The following is a 9924-nucleotide window of genomic DNA, read 5'->3' as shown; positions in this document are numbered from 1 at the left end:
TCATGCCGCAGATACCGAAGCCAACTTGCTATGATCGTTGGTAATAAATGAAAACAAAGATATAATACTCTTTCCTTACAACTTCAAGTGAGTGTTACTGTCTTGTGCGTATTCGGTTTCCCTTATATATTAGTCAAGGTTATAGTAATGTAATTGATGAGTTATGCATGCGTGTGCAGTTACCACTATATTCTCCTAGAGATTAAGCTTGAGCAGGGACTAGTAACCGTCTTAGACTCAAGACGAAAAGATCCCCAGGACTATGCAGCCATGACTCAAATGCTCGAGAAGTAAGTTAAATCGATCATTATCCACCATATCAGCAACTTTGTTCATTTCCTGATATATCAAGTAATTGTTTTCTTTGTCCGGCAGGGTTTGGAGAAAATTCACCAGAAAAGCTCCGAGACTGCCGAAGGAGCTGCAATTTAGACACCCGAAAGTAAGTACTATAGTAGCATGTTTCGCGCATCTACTAGTGATTCAAGCGCTAGTTTCATCAATACCATTTGGCATTCTTGCTTATCAGTTTGATTGACCTCTATTTCTTGTAAAGTGGTTGTGGCAGGAACAAGGGAATGATTTCTGTGGATACTACGTTTGCGAGTCCATCCGCCACACGACCTGTGAGCGGGGCTACACTGATGAACAATATGAAGTACGTAAATAACAACATTCACAATTTTATTTTATTACCATCATTTGTGTTGAGTTTCATTCATTCATATATATATGTATTGACCCCCTTCTTCAAATTAGATGTTTCGGAAGCGGGATGAACTCCTAGCACCAGCTCGCATGCGAGCACTTCAAGAGGAATTGGCGGCATTCTTTCTTGACCACGTGATCGTTGAAGACGGAGAATACTATGTGGACCATGAGTCCGTATGATTATATTTGTAAGAGATAATTATTGTATATATGTAGCCGGTAGTGTCGGATAGATATACGAGAACTTGTTGTTCGACCAATCTCTCGGAAAAGGAGAGGTGGTCGATATCACTTCTCTCTGTATGCATATATGTTCATGACGATCTTCTGTTTCCTTCGTTTGCTTACTAGCTAGCTAGCGTGTCTAGTCCTCTCTATATGTATGTATAGTACGTAGCGTCGACCAAGCACGGACATAAGAGAGGGCACTTCTCTTTATTAATTATAGCTAGCTAACACAATATATGAAACACCTAAATTAACCCCCCAACCCCCCCCCTTTCAAAAAAAACAAAAACCCCAGCCACAGAAATACTGACGCGTGGATGCCTATTGGTCCCGGTTGGTGCCACCAACCGGGACCAAATGGTCTCCTGCCTGGACTCCGCGCACAGGCCACGTGGAGGCCCATCAGTCCCGGTTCTGAATTGAACCGGGACTAAAGGGACAGGGCATTAGTACCGACCCTTTAGTCCTGGTTCAGCGGGACAAAAGGCCCTTACGAACTGGGACAACAGGCCCTTTTTCTACCAGTGCAGGATGAAAACTTTCCCATAAGTGGGACGTGTCCAGTGAATCAGGATATATAGGTTTTTGTCCAACTTGTTTTTTGTATGGGGTGTGTTCTGGTGCAGTCCAAGCGTGTAGCTATATGTCTGATACTTCCGTGGCTCCTGCTCCATCCATGCGGCCGAGCTGTTCGTCCCGGGTGCTGTGGTCACTCGGCGTACAGCCGGGGCGCCGACTTCTCCCGCTGGTGCCACACCTACAGAAAAATAAACCATATACCCCAAATACAACTGTGTATGATGTCATACAAATGATTTACACTGATGAACTGCATTGCTCACGCAGTTTATCTCAAATAATCATATGTGATGCCTTTGCTACAACTATTGAGAAACAAACATGATGATGTATGTGTTATCGCACTCGAACCGAGAGACCTTACGGAGTGCACATGCATCATCGTCCCGTCGTCTCGCGTCCTTAGAAGTTAGAGTACATGTATAATTCAGTCCGATTAGTTTTTATCCAAATTATGCAAGTTAGAGAAAAAACGTAGCAGAAGTGTTTGAAATACTAGATACGTTTGAGATGCATCACCTTCACCATTCGATTAGGTCAACAACATCCAACAGACAAGGTGACCGGAAGGCCAAGCTGGCAAAGTTGAACATTCATCCTTCAACAAAAGCTGGTTGGAACTATGGTCGACCGATGTTCCGAATAAGGTTAAGATACATGGCTGGAGAATGTTAAAAAATGGGCTGGTGGTGGGAGCCGAACTTCTACGGCATCGGGTTAAACCCGGTGTCTTTTGTATTGCCTCTGGGAGGGAGGAGACTATTGTCCACAGGATGTGGCGCTGCCCCCATTCAGTTCAGCTCTAGAGAGTGCTAAGTGAAGAGGTCGAGGCACCATTACCGCAGCTTCCGAAACACATCCAAATGCTGGACTGCATGCGATCATGAGTGCTTGACTGGTTTGCGGCGGCGGCCCATGAGAAGAGGCAGATTGTAATGAGGGCATGGTATGAACTGTGGCTGGCGCGCAACAGTGCGAGGGAGAGCAAAAGAATTGAGGATCCGGCTGCGATCGCCGAGAGAGTTGTCCGCCTTGGCAAGGAGTGGAACACGATCAGAGAGGCTCCTACGAGCCCACCTATGCACCGGCCCATGGAATCCTGGAGGAAACCAGAGGAGGGTTGGACGAAAGTCAACACGGACGGGGCAATGACAAAGCAGGGCGGATCTGGAGGAGTTGGAGCTGTTCTTAGGAACAACCATGGCATGTTTGTGGCAGGAGCGTTCCATTTTTTCCCAGCTGTTGCGGATCCAGACCGCGGAGCTATTCGCTTGCCGTCGAGGTATTCTTCTAGCGCAGGAAGTGGACGCCCAAAAGGTGGCGGTGGAGATGGACTCGCGGACTGCTGTGGGAAAAATCGCCAACCAACATCGGGAGTTAGCGGCAAACGGACAAGTTGTCCAGGAGATAAAGGAACTACTAGGCCAGTTTCAAGAATCTAGGGTGGTATGGGTACGTCGTTTCGTAAACATAATGGCGCATATCCTTGCTAGGGAAGGTTGTTGTAAATCGTTATGTAAGACTTGGTTCCATGTTGCTCCAGGGTGTATTAGCTCGGAGATCTCCGCAGACAGGGCTATGAACAATGAATAAAGTAGCAACGCTTTTTCTCAAGAAAATAGCAATTGAGTAGCCCATGCAACGTCCAACAACTAAGTGCACACGAAGGATCTATATTAATTATCGCTCAAACGGACGTATAAATACATACATCTGTTTGAGCAATGATTAACTTGGCCTTACAAGATTCTAGCATGTGTTGGTGTTGTTCTATATTAACATCGGGAACTAACTTCAACTTCTTAAGTGCACCTCGTAATTTTCATGTCTCCAAGCTTCGACTGTTGTTCCCTCGCCCACTGTCTCAGGTATCCTCTCGTTTACCATCTGAGACTGACAATCCCTCTTTCCCTATGCAAGTTTTAGTGAGTCGTTGGTATAAGTAATAAAGGGAGATCAAGTCCTGAAACAAGGCTTGATTCGCTGGTCCAAGTCATGGCATTGGACAATACTTGGGAGGACCTCTTCGACCTGAAGACTCATTTTCCTTATGCACCGGCCTGGGGTCAAGCGCTTTCTCAAGGAAGGAGGAATGTTAGCGCTTCTACTTCGAATACTCGTGCCCCGATTACAACACAAGACGATGTTGGCCTACAAGCCAGACCGAGGAAGAATACGAAGTCCAATTTCCTCAACCGCGCACACGGATAAGACGCTGAGATGGAGGGAGTACTTTATACTCCCTCCGTTCCTTGATATAAGGTATATAGATTTTTGAGAAAAAATCTGAAATTTATCATGAGTGCTTGACTGGTTTGCGCCGTCTTGGTCTTGAAATCATGAAGAAAAGGGAGACAGAAGTCAAAGGGAAGTACCTACAGGGACACAAACGCTCTATCAAATTAGAGCAAACCCTGAATTCCTAGATATACTCACTATTACGATGTGAGACGTAGCATGATAAATAATATGCAACATCATCCTTCTTAAATTTGATCTCAGCGAGTTCACCATCACCAGAGAGATCAACAGCATAAGCAGTGGCATCATCCTCAGGATTTTCCCATAGCAGGTACGCGGTGTCAGCGCTAATGGAAGGGGACACTTGGGCAGCCACCAGGAGCGATCGCCTCTTGCCAAGGAACAAGGCTTTCCCACCGAGCCCGTGCAAAGGCACCGTGTTCTTTGCGTCCAAGTCCACCCGGTACAGACTGCATGATATTAGGGTGCCCGGAATATAGGGTCCACGAGGACGAAGGCAAAGAGTCAGCTCTCCGTTATTTTCCATCAGGAACTTCCTGAGTTGCTGATTGTAGAGTGCATGGTCGGCGGCCGCCACGAGCTGCCGCCGCCGGTTCCCCGTAGTTTGAGTTTCTACTAGGGAGATGTTCTTCGACGTGGCACAGTAGATGTTGCCCGCGAACGGTAGGGGTGAGCTGATCCTGCTGCTGGAGCAGACGCGCGTCCAGCGCTCGTCGCCGGGCTTAGCAACGGCCAGGCTATTAGACCAGGGAAAGCTAAGCACAGCCGTGTCGTCGTTCGCGAGGCCCGCATGACTCAGCCCTAGGTCGCCTAGTCGTCGGGCCAACCCACCTTTCAGCAGCGAGGCTGCGCTTGGAAACTCTGCGACCTGTCCCGTCAGCGGGTTAAGGAGCAGTCCGACACTGGTGCCCAGGAGAAGAACAAGACCCTCAGGCGTGGTGCCAAGAACGTAGCTGCGCAGGGTATCCGGGACCGGGAGGCTCCCGTAGACGGACTTTCCGGTGAGGACGTTGAGGAACCGTCGCTGGTCGTGGACGTCGTTGAATACCTTGGGGAGCATGATCCACCGCCGTGGGTGGAACCGCCTGTCCAGGACGCCCTGTGCGCGGAGATGGGCAGAGCACGCGCGCCACGTCCTGCACGCCGCGCGGAAGCGGACGAAGTCGACGACGTCGTTGTGCAGGGCGTGCTCGGCGACCAGCCCCGCCGGTCCGGCGTCCAGACTCGCCCAGTCCCTTCGGCTGCGCTGACGCCCATGAGCACTGGGCGACCCCATGTTTTGGTGGTCAGGTGTTGGTGCCCCGCGAGTTTGGGAAATCTTCAGACGATTGATGAAAGCTACTACCTCTGTTCACTTTTATAAGACCTTGAAGACATTTCAGACAATATGCAAAACAATCTATTTTGAGTTGTCTGAAACGACTTACAAAAGTAAACGGAGAAAGTACTATAAGACAGGAAGAGTCGAGATCCCCTTGTACCGTAATCTATCTAGACTCGAGAATCTACATACGAGGCGTTAAGTAGCGAATCGGCATGGAAGGTTTTCCTTATGTGGTACGCCAGGGTGGGCTCATACAATCAATCGGCAATGTCGTGCAAACCAGATGAACTGTGTTTTTTTTGTATGTGATGCTTTTTTGGGAGGCCTTTATGGCTAGCTTTATTTTAACATGGTCCTTCTTACCGGGGTAACAGGGATCATATTAAAAATTGCCTTATTAACTGTAAATAATACTTGCATCGTCTGCTAAAAAATTAACAAAAAGTCAGAGGTACATCCATCCATACAATCGGTTTGTTCATACGCCCCTATTCAGCTAGCTCATGAGCGGCTACATTAGACTCTCTATTACAATGCTCTATAGTAACCTTTTCGAATTCATGCGATAACTCTCTGCAATCATTTAGTGTGGGAGCCGACACCATAGAATGTATGTGTTATCGCATCCGAACCCATAAATCTAAGGTATTGTTATCTGGCGAACGTTAGCTGGGAAGAGGTGGCAAGCGAATGCTTTTTATGAAAAGTTCCTTCCCTTTTGTAGCAATTATTTTCTTTTCTTTTTCAGAAATTGTCATGTGTTTCTGAAGAAATTGCAACCCTCCCATGATGTAATTCTACCCAAAAACGTTCGCAATTGTCATCCCTTCCTAGCTGATATTCGCCAGATAATAGGATCCTAAACATAACTGCGCGTGCAGGCCACCGTCCCGTTGTCTCTCTTCCTATCGATATGCCTCATCTGCTCACCTCCCCGCTGCACACACGTCGTCCATGGCACGCGTCAATGCCACGCGGTGTCGAAGCCATCTCACTTGGCGCGTCATCGCATGCACACTGACGCTTCACCCTCCTGTGTATCACCATCCACCTTTCTGTCTCTCCTGAGTCATATGAAACCCTACCAACGCGTACCGACGCCTCTCATTCACGTTGCTAGCCTCTCACTCACTTACCTTCTCCGTGTTAGTCGATAGTTCGAGAGAGCCCGTGATGCCACTGTGACACCGCCACCCCAGCTGAGAGGGCTACTTCCGCTGGTACAGACGGCAGGCAACATAGGATGCGTCAACGCCGGTCACTTGACGCCACCTATGTGTGGTTATTCGCCGACGGTTCGTGTCTGCCTGCGTGCCTTACTGTTTCTATGGTAACCACTACACTATTGCCCATGCCTAATATGAGTGGAACAACAGGCATGCCTAGTCGAGCCTGCCGCCTAGGCCCCACGCCACCGATGTCCGTGATGCCGAAAAGGTGTGCATGGTACAAGTGGTGGAGGAAGCTTCTCGTGTCGTTGTTGTCGCCGACACCAAGGAGGCACTAGTAGAAAAAGGGCCTTTTGTCCCGGTTCTAGAGGGCCTTTTGTTGGGGGTAGTAATTTCAAAAAAATTCCTACGCACACGCAAGATCATGGTGATGCATAGCAACGAGAGGGGAGAGTGTGATCTACGTACCCTTGTAGATCGACAACGGAAGCGTTTGGTTGATGTAGTCGTACGTCTCCACGGCCCGACCGATCAAGCACCGAAACTACGGCACCTCCGAGTTCTAGCACACGTTCAGCTCGATGATGATCCCCGGACTCCGATCCAGCAAAGTGTCGGGGAAGAGTTCCGTCAGCACGACGGCGTGGTGACAATCTTGATGTACTACTGTCGCAGGGCTTCGCCTAAGCACCGCTACAATATTATCGAGGACTATGGTGGCAGGGGGCGCCGCACACGGCTAAGAATATGATCACGTGGATCAACTTGTGTTCCTCTAGGGTGCCCCTGCCTCCATATATAAAGGCTCAAGGGGGGGTGCGGCCGGCCTAGGAGAGGCGCGCCAGGAGGAGTCCTACTCCCTCCGGGAGTAGGATCCCCCCCCCCCCAATCCTAGTTGGAATAGGATTCGCGGAGCGGGGAAAGGAGAAAGGGGGGCCGACCCCCTCTCCTTGTCCTATTCGGACCAAGGGAGGGGAGGGCGCGTGGCCCATCTCAGGCCACCTCTTCTCTTTTCCACTAAGGCCCACTAAGGCCCATATAGCTCCCGGGGGTTCCGGTAACCTCCCGGTACTCCGGTAAAATCCCGATTTCACCCAGAACACTTCCGATATCCAGACATAGGCTTCCAATATATCAATCATTATGTCTCAACCATTTCGAGACTCCTCGTCATGCCCGTGATCACATCCGGGACTCTGAACAACCTTCGGTACATCAAAACGTATAAACTCATAAACTGTCATCGAAACCTTAAGCGTGCGGACCCTACGGGTTCGAGAACAATGTAGACATGACCGAGACACGTCTCCGGTCAATAACCAATAGCGGGACCTGGATGCCCATATTGGCTCCTACATATTCTACGAAGATCTTTATCGGTCAGACCGCATAACAACATACGTTGTTCCCTTTATCATCGGTATGTTACTTGCCCGAGATTCGATCGTCGGTATCCAATACCTAGTTCAATCTCGTTACCGGCAAGTCTCCTTACTCGTTCCGTAATACATCATCCCGCAACTAACTCATTAGTTGCAATGCTTGCAAGGCTTAAGTGATGTGCATTACCGAGAGGGCCCAGAGATACCTCTCCGACGATCGGAGTGACAAATCCTAATCTCGAAATACGTCAACCCAACATGTACCTTTGGAGACACCTGTAGAGCACCTTTATAATCACCCAGTTACGTTGTGACGTTTGGTAGCACACAAAGTGTTCCTCCGTCACACAGGAGTTACATAATCTCATAGTCATAGGAACATGTATAAGTCATGAAGAAAGCAATAGCAACATACTAAACGATCGGGTGCTAAGCTAATGGAATGGGTCATGTCAATCAGATCATTCAACTAATGATGTGATCTCGTTAATTAAATGACAACTCTTTGTCCATGGTTAGGAAACATAACCATCTTTAATTAACGAGCTAGTCAAGTAGAGGCATACTAGTGACACTCTGTTTGTCTATGTATTCACACATGTATTATGTTTCCAGTTAATACAATTCTAGCATGAATAATAAACATTTATCATGATATAAGGAAATAAATAATAACTTTATTATTGCCTCTAGGGCATATTTCCTTCACCTTTAGTCCCGGTTCTGAAACCGGGACTAAAGGGTTGTTACTAAAGGCCGTCCACGTGGCCGGTCTCTAGAGCTACACCTTTAGTCCCGGTTGGTCCAACCGGGACTAAGGGTATTTTTACGAAAAAAAATTGAATTTTTTTTTGATTTTCAAAATTTTGAATTATTTTCCAATTTAATCTCTAATCACCCCTCATCACTGCTCAATGTAACCTCTAATCTCTAGTCACCCCTCATCATTCCAAATCATCTAACTTACCGGCCGGTCACCCATCCTCTGACTACTCCAGCCTGAGCACGCTTAACTTTCAGGTTCTATTCCCCCTCGTTTCCAAGTCTGCACTTGTTGTTTTCCTGATAATAGTAAGATGTCAATCCTATTAACCCTCAGGAGTTTAGCTTGAGCATGAAGTCACACGTTTCACTGTTTGAGTATGAAACTACTATTCTAAAAAATAATTATTATTTAGTAACACTAATATTTCTTAAATAAGTAGTTTAACCATAGTTTGACCAGATTTGACCAAAATTCAAAAAAATGAAATAATTATTTAGTAACACTAATATTCTTGAATAATTATGTAGTAACACTAATATTTCTTGAATAAGTAGTTTGACCATGGTTTGACCAGATTTGACCAAAATTCAAAAAAAACTGTAATAATTATTTAGTAACACTAATATTCTTGAATAATTATTTAGTAACACTAATACTTCTTGAATAATTATTTAGTAACACTAATACTTCTTGAATAAGTAGTTTGACCAAAGTTTGACCTGATTTAACCAAAATTCAAAAAAAAACTTAAATTTGAGCATAACTTTTTTACCTTTTAGAATTTGAGGATTCTAAAAATTTGCAAACAGACCGTAATATAACTACATCTCGAAGGATTTTATTTTTTGAAGTTTTTATGATTTTCCTAACTAGTAGATGTAGTAATATAACTACATCTTGAAGGATTTTATTTTTTGAAGTTTTTATGATTTTCCTAACTAGTAGATGTAGTAATATAACTACATCTCGAAGGATTTTATTTTTGAAGTTTTTATCAAAATTTTTTTGCTTTTTACAAAACTGAAAAGGCGATCCATTGGGGGGTAGAGTTTGAAAATGGGACCTTTAGTCCCGGTTCGTGTCTCAAACCGGGACTAAAGGGCTCATTTGAACCGGGACTAATGCCTTTAGCCGCACGAACCGGGACCAATGCTCACATTAGTCCCGGTTCGTGACTGAACCGGGACTAATGGGCTTATCTGGCCTGAACGAAAACCCTGTATTCTACTAGTGAGGAGTGATCTGTGTAGGTGACGTAGTAGGCTTCCCGGGTGGAGACTGCCCACACGGTCGGCGGGAGCACCGGAGCATGTTAAACGACGATGTTGTTGCGATGGTCCTGGAGTCCCTTCCTCCTCTCCTAAGACGAGGAGACAATGATGGCGGTGGCGGTGAGCCGTCCTAAGTCCTAACTACGTGTTGTCAATCCTGTTATGTCGGCGGTGTCTATATACTACATGTCTATATATTTGGGGATCCATATGAAATTATTGTATGAATAAA

Source organism: Triticum aestivum, chromosome 6A, assembly GCF_018294505.1.
Source record: "Triticum aestivum cultivar Chinese Spring chromosome 6A, IWGSC CS RefSeq v2.1, whole genome shotgun sequence".
NCBI lineage: Eukaryota > Viridiplantae > Streptophyta > Magnoliopsida > Poales > Poaceae > Triticum > Triticum aestivum.
Note: the sequence above shows the minus strand (reverse complement) of the source record.